Source organism: Salmo trutta, chromosome 2, assembly GCF_901001165.1.
Source record: "Salmo trutta chromosome 2, fSalTru1.1, whole genome shotgun sequence".
Classification (NCBI taxonomy): domain Eukaryota; kingdom Metazoa; phylum Chordata; class Actinopteri; order Salmoniformes; family Salmonidae; genus Salmo; species Salmo trutta.
In genome coordinates this window covers 56,363,058-56,379,705 of record NC_042958.1, presented here as the reverse complement: position 1 = coordinate 56,379,705, position 16,648 = coordinate 56,363,058, and the positions used below count along the sequence as shown (strand labels likewise).

At 41.0% G+C, this 16,648-nt stretch overlaps 1 protein-coding gene across 1 annotated transcript in view; it reads left to right on the top strand.

The window, feature by feature from the left end:
- The window catches only part of rab26 (RAB26, member RAS oncogene family), a 143,494-nt gene that overhangs the window by 116,516 nt on the left and 10,330 nt on the right, over positions 1-16,648 (top strand). The window lies entirely within an intron of this gene.

Sequence of the window (16,648 nt, the reverse complement as noted above, 5' to 3'; positions counted from 1 at the left end):
CTTGCTCTCTGCTCTCCCGTCAGCTGGAAAAGCTCTTTAATGAGAATGAGAAGCCGTCCCACCCTGCATCTGGCCTTGACTCTCATTAAGTACAGACCCATTAGGTACAGAACCATGTACTATCTCTCTCCTTCAATCTCTCTCTCTCTCTCTCTCTCCCCTATTCTCCCCATCTCTCTCCCTCTTTCCACATTTCTTTCAGATTTCAGATTCAGACATCAACAAAAACAGTAAAAAAGGTGTGTATATATATATATACACACCTATATATATACATTATATATATACATTATATATATATACATACATACATACATACATATATATATATAACACATACATACATTTTTTATATATATATATATATATATATATAAATATATATATATATATACACATTACATGAGCAAAAGTATGTGGACACCTGCTCATCGAACATCTCATTCAAAAATCATGGGCATTAATATGGAGTTGGTCCCCCCTTTGCTGCTGTAACAGCCTCCACTCTTCTGGGAAGGCTTTCTACTAGATGTTGGAACATTGCTGCAGGGACTAAATTCTATTCAGCCACAAGAGCATTAGTGAGGTCGGGCACTGATGTTGGGCGATTAGGCCTGGCTCGCAGTCGGTGTTCCAATTCATCCAAAATGTGTTCGATGGGGTTGATGTCAGGGCACACAATCGTCTATAATGTCATTGTATGCTGCAGCGTTAAGATTTCCCTTCACTGAAACTAAGGGGCCTAGCCTGAACCATGAAAAACAGCCCCAGACCATTATTCCTCCTCCACCAAACTTTACAGTTGGCATTATGCATTCGGGCAGGTAGCATTCTCCTGGCATCTGCCAAACCTAGATTTGTCCATCTGACTGCTAGATGGTGAAGCGTGACTCATCTCTCCAGTGAACGCGTTTCCAGTGCTCCAGAGTCCAATGGTGGCGAGCTTTACACCACTCTAGCTGATGCTTGGCATTGCACATGGTGGTCTTAGGCTTGTGTGCGGCTGCTCGGCTATGGAAACCCATTTCATGAAGCTCCCGGCGAACAGTTATTTTGCTGACGTTGTTTCCAAAGCAGTTTGGGACTATGTAGTGAGTGTTGCAATTGAGGACAGATGATTTTTACGAGCTACATGCTTCAGCACTCAGCGGTCCCGTTCTGTGAGCTTGTGTGGCCTACCACTTCGCAGCTGAGCGATTGTTGCTCCTAGACGTTTCCACTTCACAATAACAGCACTTACAGGGGCAGCTCTAGCAGGGCAGAGATTTGACGAACTGACTTGTTGGAAAGGTGGCATCCTATGACGGTGCCACGTTGAAAGTCACTGAGCTCTTCACTAAGGCTATTCAAACCGCTCGCCCACACGACGCCATACACGTGGTCAGCGGTTGTGAGGCTGGTTGGACTGGACATACTGACAAATTCTCTAAAATGATGTTCGATGCAGCTTATGGTAGATAAATGAACATTCAATTCTCTGGCAACAGCTCTGGTGGACATTCTTGCAGTCAGCATGCCAATTGCACGCTCCCTCAACTTGAGACATCTGTGACATTGTGTTGTGTGACAAAACTGCACATTTTAAAGTGGCATTTTATTGTCCCCAGCATAAGGTGCACCTGTGTAATGATCATGCTGTTTAATCAGCTTTTTGATATGCCACAACTGTCAGGTGGATCGATTATCTTGGCAAAGGAGAAATACTCACTAACGTATGGAACATTTCTGGGATGTTTTATTTCAGCTCATGAAACATGAGACCAACACTTTACATGTTGCATTTATATTTTTGTTCAGTGTATATAAATATTCCAACTTATTTTTAAATGTATAGAAATAAAATAAATACAAATATTAATATGAATGTGATCATCTAAAAGGCATGTTGCTTTGATAAGTATAGAAAAAGTAAAGAAATGAACATGAGATTATGCAGTGCATACGTGTAGCAATATTGAATAAGCACAATGAGACACAATGACATCATCTATGGAATGTGTGTGTGTGCGTGTGTGCGTGTGTGCGGTTGTGCGTGTGTGCGCGTGTGTGTGTGTGTGTGTGGTATGTCTAGTGCCTTCAGAATGTATTCTGACCATTTGATTTTTTCCACATTTTGTTAGGTTACAGCCTTATACTAAAATTGATTCAATTGTTTTTTTTCCCTCATCAATCTACACACAATACCCCATACTGACAAAGCAAAAGCAGGTTTTTAGAAATTTTTGCAAATATAAAAACATTTTATCACATTTACATAAGTATTCAGACCCTTTACTCAGTATTTTGTTGATGCACCTTTGGCAGCGATTACAGCCTTGAGTCCTGGGTAGGACGCTACAAGCTTGGCACACCTGTATTTGGGTAGTTTCTCCCATTCTCTGCAGATCATCTCAAGCTCTGTTGGATGGGTGGATGGGGAGCATCGCTGCACAACTATTTTCAGGTCTCTCCAGATATGTTCGATCAGGTTCAAGTCCGGCCTCTGACTGGGCCACTCGAGGACATTCAGAGACTTGTCCCGAAGCCACTCCTGCGTTATCTTGGCTGTGTGCTTAAGGTTATTGTCCTGTTGGAAGGTGAACCAGTCTGAGGTCCTGAGCACTTTGGAGTAGGTTTTCATCAAGGATTTTTCTGTACTTTGCTCCGTTCATCTTTGCCTTGATCCTGACAAGTCTCCAAGTACCTCCTAGTATCTGGAAATTGGTATAGAATCAGCTTGATCCCTTCTGTCGAAGATTCTTGGACCTTCTTTTTTTATATTTTCAGTGGTAATGTTAACCTTTCTGGTGCAGGCGTTCCGCTAGCGACCCACCTCCGCTAGCGACGACATCCGGTGAAATTGCAGAGCGCCAAATTCAAAATACAAAAATATTCATAATAAACAATCATAAAAAATACAAGTGTTATACATCGGCTTAAAGATTAACTTCTTGTTAATCCAGCCGCTTTGTCAGATTTCAAAAAGGCTTTACGGCGAAAGCATACCATGCGATTATCTGAGGACATCGCCCCGCTTACAAAAGCATACAAACATTTTACAACCAAGTAAAGGAATTACAAAAGTCAGAAATAGCGATTAAAATTAATCACTTACCTTTCAAGATCTTCACATGGTTGCAGTCACAAGAGTCCCAGCTACACAATAAATGTTTGTTTTGTTCGATAAAGTCCCTATTTATATCCCAAAAACATTGTTTTGTTGGCTCGTTTTGATCAGTAATCCACTGGCTCCAAGGCGGTCAAAACATGCAGACAAATACATCCTAATAGTACCGGTAAAGTTTGGCGAAACATGTCAAACGATGTTTATAATTAATCCTCAGGTTGTCAATTGTCTAAATAATCGATAATATTTCAACCAGACAATAGCGTATTCAATAGAAAGGAAAAACAATGAAGGGCGCACAATCGGTCACGCGCGCAAACCAGCTCTGCATTCTTCATCTGTCCACTGAGAGAAAGGTCTCATTCTTCTTCATTTTTCGGAAAACAAGCCTGAAACAATGTCTAAAGACTGTTGACATCTAGTGGAAGCCATAGGAACTGCAATCTGGGTCCTAACCATGTAGATACTCTATATGCATTCAATAGAAAACTACCCACATCAAAAAATCCCACTTCCTGGATGGATTTTCCTCTGGTTTTTGCCTGCCATATCAGTTCTCTTATACTCACAGACATTATTTGAACAGTCTTGGAAAATTTAGAGTGTTTGCTATCCAAATCTACCAATTATATGCATATCCTAGCTTCTGGGCCTGAGTAACAGGCAGTTTACTTTGGGCACGCTTCTCATCCAGACGTCGAAATACTGCCCCCAAGCCATATTAACAAATCAAATCAATTCAAATGTATTTATATAGCCCTTCTTACATCAGCTGATATCTCAAAGTGCTGTACAGAAACCCAGCCTAAAACCCCAAACAGTAAGCAATGCAGGTGTAGAAGCACGGTGGCTAGGAAAAACTCCCTAGAAAGGCCAAAACCTAGGAAGAAACCTAGAGAGGAACCAGGCTATGAGGGGTGGCCAGTCCTCTTCTGGCTGTGCTGGGTGGAGATTATAACAGAACATGGCCAAGATGTTCAAATGTTCATAAATTACCAGCATGGTCAAATAATATTAATCACAGTTGTCAAGGGTGTAACAAGTCAGCACCTCAAGAGTAAATGTCAGTTTGCTTTTCATAGCTGATCATTGAAAGTATCTCTACCGCTCCTGCTGTCTCTAGAGAGTTGAAAACAGCAGGTCTGGGACAGGTAGCACGTCCGGTGAACAGGTCAGGGTTCCATAGCTGCAGGCAGAACAGTTGAAACTGGAGCAGCAGCACGGCCAGGTGGACTGGGGACAGCAAGGAGTCATCATGTCAGGTAGTCCTAACAAACACGCCTCCACAAAGAAAATGAGAATTAAAAACAGGTTCAGCCCCTGATTCGACCGTGATCTTGTGGAGTTATTCCACCTCAAGAATTGCATTTGGCGAAAGGCACACGCATACTCAGGCTTACTGGCTATCATTCAGGCAAATGAGAAATAAGTGCACTCAGGTTTCCGGAAGTTACTTTAAGGAGCCATTCTCTCTCTGTGGGTCTAACCCCAAGAAGTTCTGGAAAACGGTTAAAGACCTGGAGAATAAACCCTCCTCCTCACAGCTGCCAATGTCCCTTAATGTTGATGATGTGGTTGTTACTGACAAGAAGCACATGGCTGAGCTCTTTAATCACCACTTCATTAAGTCAGGATTCCTATTTGACTCAGCCATGCCTCCTTGCCCGTACAACATTTCCTCATCTCCCACCCTTCTAATGCAACTATCCCCGATGCTACTCCCTCTTTTTCCCCTTTCCCTGCGACAAAGTTTCTCCCTGCAGGCAGTCACCGAGTCCGAGGTGCTAAAGGAGCTACTTAAACTTGACCCCAAAAAAACATCTGGGTCAGATGGTTTAGACCCTTTCTTCTTTAAGGTTGCTGCCCCTATCATCACCAGGCCTATCCCCAACCTTTTTAACCTGTCTCTCCTTTCTGGGGAGGTTTCCATTGCTTGGAAGGCAGCTGCGGTTCGTCCTTTATTTAAAGGGTGAGATCAAGCTGATTCTAACTGTTATAGGCCAATTTCTATTTTGCCCTGTGTTGTCTCTCTTGTTGTGATGTGTGGTTTGTCCTATATTTATGCTGTATTTATTTTTTATTTTTAATCCCAGGCCCCCGTCCCCACAAGGAGGCCTTTTGGTAGGCCGTCATTGTAAATAATAATTTGTTCTTAACTGACTTGCCTAAATAAATAAAGTATAAATATTTTAATAAACCTGCCGCTGAAAAACATCCCCACAGTGTGATGCTGCCACCACCATGCTTCACCGTAGGGATGGTGCCAGGTTTCCTCCAGACGTGACTCTTGGCATTCAGGCCAAAGAGTTCAATCTTGGTTTTATCAGACCAGAGAATCTTGTTTCTCATGGTCAGAGTCCTTTAGGTGCATTTTGCAAACTCCAAGCGGGCTGTTGTGTGCTTTTTACTGAGGTGTGGCTTCCGTCTGGCCACTCTACCATGGTGGAGTGCTGCAGAGATGGTTGTCCTTCTGGAAGGTTCTCCCATCTCCCAACTCTGGAGCTCTGTCACCATTGGGTTCTTGATCACCTCCCTGACCAAGGCCCTTTTTGTCACGTTCCTCGTATTCTCCCTCATCGGAAGATATGTCGAAATCACTCGATGACCAATACGCAGCGGGTTGACTGTTCCACATCATATTTATTATAGATGGAAACGACAAAACAAAATAAACACGCAGATGAGAAAGGTGACAGTTTCACAGGTGAAACGAAACACAGTGCAAAATACAATTACCCACAAACACACAGACAAACACACCCTACTAATATAGGACTCCCAATCAAAGGCAACTCAACACACCTGCCTTCAATTGAGAGTCCAGCACCCAACCTACACATAGAAAACCTAACCTAGAACCTAAACCAACACTCACAACCCCACTATACCATAACCAAACATAACTCTGCCACGTCCTGACCAAATATAATAAAAAAATACCTAAGTATATGGTCAGGACGTGACACTTTTCCCCCAATTACTCAGTTTGGCAGGGCGGCCAGCTCTAGGACATGCACTGCCAACTGTGGGACCTTATATAGACAGGTGTGTGCCTTTCCAAATCATGTCCAATCAATTTAATTTACCACAGTTGGACTCCAATCAAGTTGTAGAAACATCTCAAGGATGATCAATGGAAACAGGATGCACCTGAGCTCAATTTAGAATCTCATAGCAAATGGTCTGAAAATTTCTTAAAACCTATTTTCGATTTGTCATTCTGGGGTATTGTGTGTAGATTGATGAAGAGTTTTTTAAATTTAATACATTTTAGAATAAGACTGTAAAGTAACAAAATGTGTAAAAAGTGAAGTGATCTGAATACTTTCTGAATGCACGGTATATTGCACTGTGAAATTGTGAAAATTATGATAATGCCCTTTTAGTGTAAAAGCTGTTTGAAAAGATCGCCTTAAATTTCAGTCTCTTTTGGTGGAATGGAATTTTGGCCTTCCATGGCGACATCCTCATGCGGTAAATTAGTTAATAGACCAATAAGAAAGAGAGTTCCAAACCTCTGCCAATAACAGCACATTTTCAGTTTTCCCCTCCCTGCTCAGAACACTCCCAGACAGTCCTGGCAAAATTCTTGCTTGATAAATTGCCCTTTGCTAAGAAGCTTATATATTTTTTGTTGACCATTTTAATTGAAAACTATCAATTATTGTTCCTTTGTTATTTAGAATCCCTGCTCTCTCTCTCTCTCTTTATCATCCGCCCTCTCTCTTTCTCTCTCTTCCTCTCCCTCCTCTCCCTTTCCCCTCGATGACCGTGGTAACCGTGGTTTGATGCTTGTGTAGAGGAGAGAAGTAGAGCTGTAGAGGCGAGCGGTAGAGCTGGCTTGCTTATTCATCCATCCATGGCCTCCATAGTGGCTACTAAGGAGTGAGATGGAAGACAGAGATACAGTATACTTTCAAATATAGTTTTGGGTTATTTTTGTTTGTTACTTTCTGTTAATTAGAGCTGAACGCAAGCATGCACGCGGACACACACAAGCACTTACTGAGACGCACTGCGATAGCTTTGGTCACAATCTCTAAACACAAGCAACCCTCCCTCCCAGCACTGATCACTCTGCCACAGATCTACAGTAGATCTAATGGAAAGTAATTACCATAACTGACAATATGTCTCATTATGTGGGTTAATGAAAAACACTCATGTAGACCAGCACCCTGTGATTAGATAAGAGAAAGCTGCTGTCATTAGCAGAAGTTTCACATGGAGCTCTGCTCTAACAGGTAGAGAAGGACACAGCACAGCAGGACAAATGGCTAGCTCATGTGTTCACACTTCTTTTCTCATCTCCCTCTCCCTCTCCCTCTATTCAGCCTCCTGCCATCAAAACTAATCACATGAACAGTGTCGCAGAGCGTGTCCCATGAGCCTCTACTGCTTTCAGGTGTGCCTGAAAGTCCCAATCAGATCGTAGGAAAACCGGTGGCGTTAAGTGCTGAGGAACGGGGGATATGAAGCACGGATGAGTGAAGCTGCCTAGATGAGAGAGACAGAGTAGAGGGAGAGAAAGCAAGATGGAGAGTGAGAGAGTAAATAGAAGAGAGAGAAGAGATGGAGTGGACCATCCTAATGGAGTTGACCATCCTAATGCACAGATAATGAAATGATGGAGAGGGAGGTGTGTAAACAGAGGGATTCATAGAAAGAGTAATGGTGGCATGTTTGACTGGTTTCCTTCATGAAATCTATCATGGGTCCCCAGAGACGCTAACCTCTATTTAAGCAGATGAGCTAAAAGGGCGGCCAGGGACCACTAACCTGTATTTGAAATAAGACATAAAATGGGGAGTAGAAAGGAAGATGCAAGTAGTGCACTACTCTAACTGAGAACAGGGGTGGCAACTGTTTCTTTCAAACAGCCCTATTTTTACCTCTTTCTTGTCAGCATGCACCTTTTATATAGCCATTGCTTTTGCCGGGAAGGAGAAAGAGACATTTAACATTGACCCTGTTGTTGCAACCGTTGTCAAGGTAACCTGACAGCTGCATGTTCTAAATTCTGCATGTTCAGACCTTCCACTACTTGTATTTCTTCACATGCATTAGCAATTAGCCTCCCGTGTGGCGCAGCCCTCTAAGGCACTGCATCGCAGTGCTAGAGGTGTCACTACAGTCCCAGGTTCAATCACGGGAGTCCGTGATCGGGATTCCCAAAGAGTCCCATAGATCGGCGCACAATTGGCCCTGCATCATCTGGGTTACGGGAGGGTTCGGCCAGGGGGCTTTACAAGTTGGCCGTCATTGTAAATAAGAATTTGTTCTTAACTGACTTGCCTAGTTAAATAAAGGTTAAATAAAATAAAATAAATCAAAATGAGGATGCGTTCCAAAATTCACTCGGTTAGCACACACAGTGACGCGGTTAGCATACATCCCCATGCCGTGATCGCAGTTAACACACATAGGGTCTATATTATAGTTTTAGAATTAATATAATGGAAGATAACAGAATAAAATAGAACAGATATTTTGAGTGTCAAAAATGGGTGGAACCTCTGTCATATAACACAAATGTTGTTGTTTTTAAACAGAGCCTATGTCATATTTTTTTTGCTATAGAGGCAGTAAAATCTGTCCTATCATGTAAAGAAATAACAAATCTGACCTGGATGAATCTCTTTAGGATGATTTCATAAAGTAGCTTTTTTGATCCACGTTGGTTGTGATCACACCATCGTGCACTTTCTCTTTGAAACTCCCCAACATTTATTTTGACTGAAGACAGATAGGCTACAAGCGATTTGTATGCATATTCACCCATCATTTGTTAATTAAATATAAGATCCTTTACATATTAACGTGTCAGAAAGTAGCCCATCACTTTTTCCAACTGATCTGTCGATAGCACCTGCTAAATTCATGGCATCAATGTTGTTGAGAAAAGTTGCAACACTTGTGTAGTTATCGATGGCTAATGTTATATCTTTCAAAAACGGCATGGTAGAAAGGACTATCAACACATACTGAACAGCTCACGTTATAGACAGAAGCATGATACATGGCAGACCAATCCAAAGTCATCTCCTGGCATGTCCAGCCCATCCATTATCTCAGACAATCATGGCTAGCGGGAAGGTTCCTGGCTTTTTCCGTGGCTAAACCAACTAGACTCGTAATTTAACAATTACATTTTTTTTTTCAAGAACCAGGCTTGACGTTAATTATTTTAACCAATGACCAAGTGAGGGGGAACTGACATATACGTCCAGTGGAGAGCAATTGAACGTCGAGCTTGTAATAGACAGAGGTCAACCATTTTCTTCTCTCTCCTATGTAAAGTGATATTCCCTGGGTAAAGATTTAAGATGCAAAGTTTAGGGATTGGAGATATTGGAGTAGAGGTATAGTGCAGTACTGAGCTCCAAAACTTTTGTATCTCAGCACATTCCCACAGGCAATGATACAATGTTCAAAAATGCGTGTTAAATTTAACACACATCTGGGATATTATGGTCAAATTTGTGGAGCTTAATAGCAACAATCTCAGGTGGGTGTTTATTGTCTGTATCTAAACTCTAGAGCATATCATACCCCGGTCCTCTGTTGAAATATCTTCCTGAATATCTTGTATCCACTGAAGTCTCTTACTATCAGAGTTGTCTTTATGAGTAGCGACCATTCTCCCATAACACATATTAACAGAGAGCGTTTCTAAAGTGGTCAAAGGAGGTTGTAGGGCAGATTGTTTTAGACTGGAAAAAATAAAGCTCTCAATTGTAAGTAATTTGAAAAAATGCTTTTGTGGTAAATTAATCTTCCCTTAAGTTCTTCAAATGACATGAGCACTTTTTCATTGTATAAATCCATTACTTTAACAATACCTTTTCTTGCCCATTCTTTAAACCCCAAGTCATTTTTACCTGTTATGAAATTGTCATTGCCCCAAATTGGTGTCAAACTGGATAATACAGGGGATTCGCCCAGATATTGCTATACTGCGTGCCATATAGTTAGGATGTTTTTAACGAAGGGATTAGTAGTATTCTTCTTTAGTTTCTTAAAGGGAGCAGAGTACAAATATCCATTCAAAGTTAAGCCTTTTGTGGACAGCATTTCAGTCTGCAACCAGGGTAAGTTTGGTTTCTTGGAGAACCAAAACATTGCAGCTCTAAACTGTGTAGCCAAGTAATACCACTGTAGGTTTGGAAGTTGCAACCCCCCTCTGTCATAGGGCAAATAAAGAAGAGAAAGTCTAAGCCTTGGTTATCTGTTGCTCCAGATACAATTTGAGAGTATCTTTCTGATCTTTGGGGAAAATAAAGGTGGTGGAGCCAGAGAAATTGATTGAAATAGAGAAAGAAATTTGGGCAGAATATTCATCTTAATGATATTTATTCTACCAATAATAGATATAGGCAATGATGTCCATCTGTTGATGGATTCTGTTACACTCACTACCACGGGTTCATAAGTTGTTGAAGTCAAGGAGCTAATTTCTGGTATGATTTTAATACCAAGATATGTGAAACCTTGTTCTGTATTCACAAATGGATGCTATACAACTGGATTCAGTCTCTCTTGCTTGTTGAGGAAAAGGATAGAAGATTTGGTTTTATTAACTTTAAACTCAGAAAATTGACGGAAGTTGTTAATTAAATTGGAGAGGGAAGAGAGATTTCTTTAGATCTGTTAGGAATACGAGGATATCATCGGCATACAGGGTCACTCGATGTTCAAAATCCTATGGTTTAATTCCACTAATTCATGGGTGGGCCATTACTGCAATTGCAAAGGGTTCTATATCTAAAAGAAAGAGTCCTGGACTGGCCGGACACCCATGTCTTGTGCCCCAAAAAAGCTTAAAAGGTTGTGGCAACTTCTGCAGTGGGGTCGCTGTATAATATAATATAATATAATCCATTTACAGAAGTAATTCCCAAACCCAAATCTTTTAAGCATTTCAAATATATAAGACCACTCAACTCTATCGAATTACTTCTCTGCATCAAGTGAGAGTATGGCACTATCAGGGGATCCTTCACACATGCACTATGTTTAGATCTCTCCTCACGTGTTGAAAACCTTGACGTTTTTTTCACGAAGCCATTTTGGTCTTCGTGTATTAGATATGGGAGCACTCTATCCAATCTCTTGGCTAAAGCTTTAGCAATCATTTTTGAGTCGGAGTTCAGAATAGAAATCGGTCTGTAACTTTTACATTTTGTTGGGGATTTATCAGGCTTCAGAATAAGAGTGATTATAGCACTCCTTAGAGAGGAGGGGACACCATCCAATTCCTTTTCCAGATCCAATTTTGTGTCTTCTGAAATAGAGGGAAAATCAAGACCATCCAAAAATGATGTCTGATTAGTTAAGTTCTCAGGAGATTCAGAGTTGTAAAGTGTGTTGTAGTAGGATGCAAATGTTTAGTTTATTTCTACAGGATCCATTGATAATTGTTCTTGTAAATTATGAATTGCATTAATGGCTCTGTCTGAATTTAACTTCTTAATGTGCCATGCCAGCAATTTACCAGGTTTTTCACCTTGATCGTAGAAGGGTTGTTTCTGCTTCGTTAAGCTGTTTGCAGCCTTTGAGGTGGAAAGTTCTTCATTCTGAGCTTTAAGAGCAAATAATTCCTTGTTTACTTCTATTGAGTTATCCAAAAAAGCTTCCCTCTCCAATTCTCTGATAGTGCTGTCTCTCTCATTTTTAGATTTAATTGATTTGATTTTAAACTGGTAAAACATATAATTTGCCCCCTAATATATGCTTTGAAAGCCTCCCATCTGGTACTCGCTGAGGTTTGGCCAGTGTTCAATGTAAAATATACATATATATGCACTCCAACATAGTGTAAGAAGTCTGGGTCCTGTAACCATCTGGGATGCAAACGCCATCTAGAGGATCCTTTTACTAGTTTTGTATCCCTATAGAATAATGACACAGGGGAATGGTCACTCAGAAGAATACTATCATATCCACTTCCAGCTACATTGGGAAGTAATGAGCAAGAAACTAAAAAGTAGTCTATACAAGAATATGATTTAAATGTCGACGAGTACATGAATACTCCCTTTTACCCGGGTTCTGAGTCCTCCAAGGTTCACATAGATTTAAGTCCTTAATGAAATGCTGTAATTTCTTTCTACTCTTCAAGTAGGAAGTGTCTAAACCAGAGGAGCAATCTAGATGAGGATCAAGTGCAATTAAAATCCTCTGCCATTAGGACATTACCAGGAGGGGAGGCTATCAATAGAAATACATTCTCAAAGAATTTGTGATTGCCATCATTAGGACCATAAACATTAACCAGATTAATACACTCATTCAAAAGAGTTCCCTGTATCAAATGTATCTACCAGCTGTATCAGTTATAATATTATCCACTTGAAACAGAACAGATTTGTGAATTAAAACCATCACACCACAAGAATAAGAGGAGGAACGGGATGCTATTACTTGCCCTTGACATCTCCTGCGTACTTTAAGTAGCTCATCCTTCAACAAGTGTGTTTCTTGAAGGATCACAATAGATTCATGTAGTTGTTTAAGCCTAGTAATAACCTGTTTCAGCTTGGATAGTTTACAAACTCCACGGACATTCCACAAAGTCAATTTCAGTTTTACATTTGAAGTCATTTAACCAAAGATGTAAACATGGAATAAGCTATAGCAAAAAGGCATATCTAAAATATGTTTAGTAACCAAAAGAACCGCATGAATTCTCTGTAGTGAGGAAAATATGTAAAGATATGTTAGAACAAACAAATCCATCATCACAGTAAAACACTAAACCCCATTCCCTTGTCTCCCTAAACGAGACACCCAACACTTTCTCTCCCACCTCCCCCTAATCGTAGAGTGTAGCCTGCTGGATGACTGATCTATTAAAGGGAGCAGTCTAACCTAAGCGACGCTAAACAAAACAAAGTGTCTCCTGTCTTCTCTCGGCCATTACTCCTCACGAACAAAACAAAAGGCAAGATGTTATGTGAAATATCACAACAAAAGGCATATCTCGCAAGATGATATGTGAAATATCACGTAGTATTCGTTTGAAAAGTAGCAAAGAATAGCGCCACCTAAAACAGTAACGCTAGTTAGTGAAGCCTGACTAACGTTACCGTTATAGTATGGACAGTCCAAAATAGTGGTAGATGATCCACAACATAGGGTCTGCTGCTAGTAAAATGGCCCATACATACACTTGAAGTCGGAAGTTTACATACACTTAGGTTAGAGTCATTAAAACTCCTTTTTCAACCACTCCACAAATTTCTTGTTAACAAACTAATTTTAGCAAGTCGGTAAGGACATCTACTTTGTGCATGACACAAGTAATTTTTCCAACAATTGTTTACAGACAGATTATTTCACTTATAATTCACTGTATCACAATTCCAGTGGGTCAGAAGTTTACATACACTTAGTTGACTGTGCCTTTAAACAGCTTGGAAAATTCCAGAAAATTAAGTCATGGCTTTAGAAGCTTCTGATAGGCTAATTGACATCATTTGAGTCAATTGGAGGTGTACCTGTGGATGTATTTCAAGGCCTACCTTCAAACTCAATGCCTCTTTGCTTGACATCATGGGAAAATCAAAAGAAATCAGCCAAGACCTCAGAAAAACAATTGTAGACCTCTACAAGTCTGGTTCATCCTTGGGAGCAATTTCCAAACCCCTGAAGGTACCACATTCATCTGTCAATAGAATAGTATAAACACCATGGGACCACGCAGCCATCATACCGCTCAGGAAGGAGACGCGTTCTGTCTCCTAGAGATAAACGTACTTTGGTGCGAAAAGTGCAAATCAATCCCAGAACAACAGCAAAGGACCTTGTGAAGATGCTGGAGGAAATACTGTCCACAGTAAAACAAGTCCTATATCGACATAACCTGAAAGACCGCACAGCAAGGAAGAAACCCCTGCTCCAAAACTGCCATAAAAAAGCCAGACTTCGGTTTAGCAACTGCACATGGGGACAAAGATCGTACTTTTTGTCCTCTGGTCTGATGAAACAAAAATAGAACTGTTTGGCCATAATGACCATTGTCATGTTTGGAGGAAAAAGGGGGAGGCTTGCAAGCCGAAGAACACCATCCCAACCATGAAGAACGGGGGTGGCAGCATCATATTGTAGGGGTGCTTTGCTGCAGGAGGGACTGGTGCACTTCACAAAATAGATGGCATCATGAGGGAGGAAAATTATGAGGATATATTAAAGCGACATCTCAAGACATCTGACCTCAAGCATACTTCCAAAGTTGTGACAAAATGGCTTAAGGACAACAAAGTCAAGGTATTGGAATGGCCATCACAAAGCCCTGACCTCGATCCTAAAGAAAATTTGTGGGCAGAATTGAAAAAGCGTGTGCGAGCAAGGAGGCCTACAAGCCTGACTCACTTACACCAGCTCTGTCAGGAGGAATGGTCCCACATTCACCAAATTTATTGTGGGATGCTTGTGGAAGGCTACCCAAAACGTTTGACCCAAGTTAAACAATTTAAAGGCAATGCTACCAAATACTAATTGAGTGTATGTAAACTTCTGACCCACTGGGAATGTGATGAAAGAAATAAAAGCTGAAATAAATCATTCTCTCTACTATTATTCTGACATTTCACATTCTTAAAATAAAGTGGTGATCCTAACTGACCTAAGACCGGGTTTTTTTACTAGGATTACATGTCAGGAATTGTGAAAAACTGAGTTTAAATGTATTTGGCTAAGGTGTATGTAAACTTCCGACTTCAACTATATAGCGTTAACGTAGTATACCATGGTAAGTTTATAAACCCCAAAAAGTATCAAAGATCAGAAATTAACAGGCTACGTGTGAAAAAAATATACCATTGAATATGTGCTACGTAACCCAAAGGCCCTTGCACGTGATGCTGATCAGGCTTGCACGTGAGTGTCAATCATTTTAGTCCAAGGATATGATCGTAACTTAAGTCTTCATATAAAGTAGTCCCGATGCTTCTCGGTGGTGCAGGATGAATGAATACGGTCCCGATGTGTCAGTTGACATGGTGCTAAACATCTTCGCCGGCATTTCACAGTGTTTTATGTAATCCAATGGAAGAGAATTATCAACATAACAAAAATAAACTTAAACATGACGTCCAACGTTCAACAGACAGCTATCTCGCCTGTCATATAGAAGAAACTGAGCTAACTTATGAGCTCATACAGGCCAAAAAAAATAAAAAATTTAAAGAGCACATACAGGCTACAAATAATATCAGGAAACTTTGAGTGGGCTAGCTCGCCATATTATTCACTGAACTGTTAATAACTAACATCAGCTAATAAATTAGCTGATGTTAGTTAGCTTGCCAACAGTCAAAAATCTAATCAAATCAAACTTTATTTGTGACATGCACAGAATACAACGAGTGTAGACCTTTCCGTGAAATGCTTACTTACAACAGTGCAGTTCAAGAAGAGTTAAGAAAATATTTAGCAAATAAACTAAAGTAAAAACATTTTTATAATAATAAAAAAAGTAACACAATAACATAACAATAATGAGGCTATATACAGGGGGTACCGGTACTGAGTCAGTGTGCGGGGGTACAGGTTAGTTGAGGTAATTTGTACATGTAGGTAGGGGTAAAAGGACTATGCATAGATAATAAACAGCAAGTAGCTGCAGTGTACAAAACAAATGGAGGGTGTGGGGGGGTCAATGTAATAGTCCGGTGGCCATTTGATTAATTGTTTAGCAGTCTTATGGCTTGGGAGTAGAAGCTGTTAAGGAGACTTTTGGTCCTAGACTTGGCGCTCCGGTACCGCTTGCCGTGCGGTAGCAGAGAGAACAGTCTATGACTTGGGTGACTGGAGTCTCTGACAATTTTATGGGCATTCCTCTTCACATAATCCAAGATGGTTTAATTCTGCCTAGTCCAGAGTGGTGGTAAACTTCACAGCGGCAACACAACTAGGAAGAAGATTCATGAATGCCACGGATGAACACCTCGGCTTGAGAGGGAGATGCAAACTCGTGTGACCATCCATTGTAAGTCAGCAGTAGTTTAGTTGAGAAGGCTATTCCATAGGCAATGTTGAGGGACCTGAGCTGGCGTGTGACCCCGTCGTAGCCTTTTCTTTTTCGGTGCAGGTTTTATTTAACCTATATTTAACTAGGCAAGTCAGTTAAGAACAAATTCTTATTTACAATGACAGCCTACCCCGGCCAAACCCTTCCCTAACCTGGATGACGCTGTGCAAATTGTGCACCCCCTATGGGACTCCCGATCACGGCCGGTTGAACCAGGGTCTATAGTGACGCCTCTAGCACTGAGATGTAGTGCCATAGACTGCTGCGCCACTCAGATAGGTCAGGGAAGAACATGATCTCTTGGTCCCTGTGCATCACCTTGCCCATAGCCCTGCCTTTCCGCATCACTCTGCCTTTGTCTTGAAAGTTAAGAAACATCATGATAAGGACTCAAGGAGAGGGGGGGTTTCTCAGGCTTGTATGAGCCAGAAGCCAATGGGCTCTTTCAATACGCAGTTGTCCGGCCCCAATGCCTCGGGAAGCCAACTCTCGAGAAATGCAACTGTGTC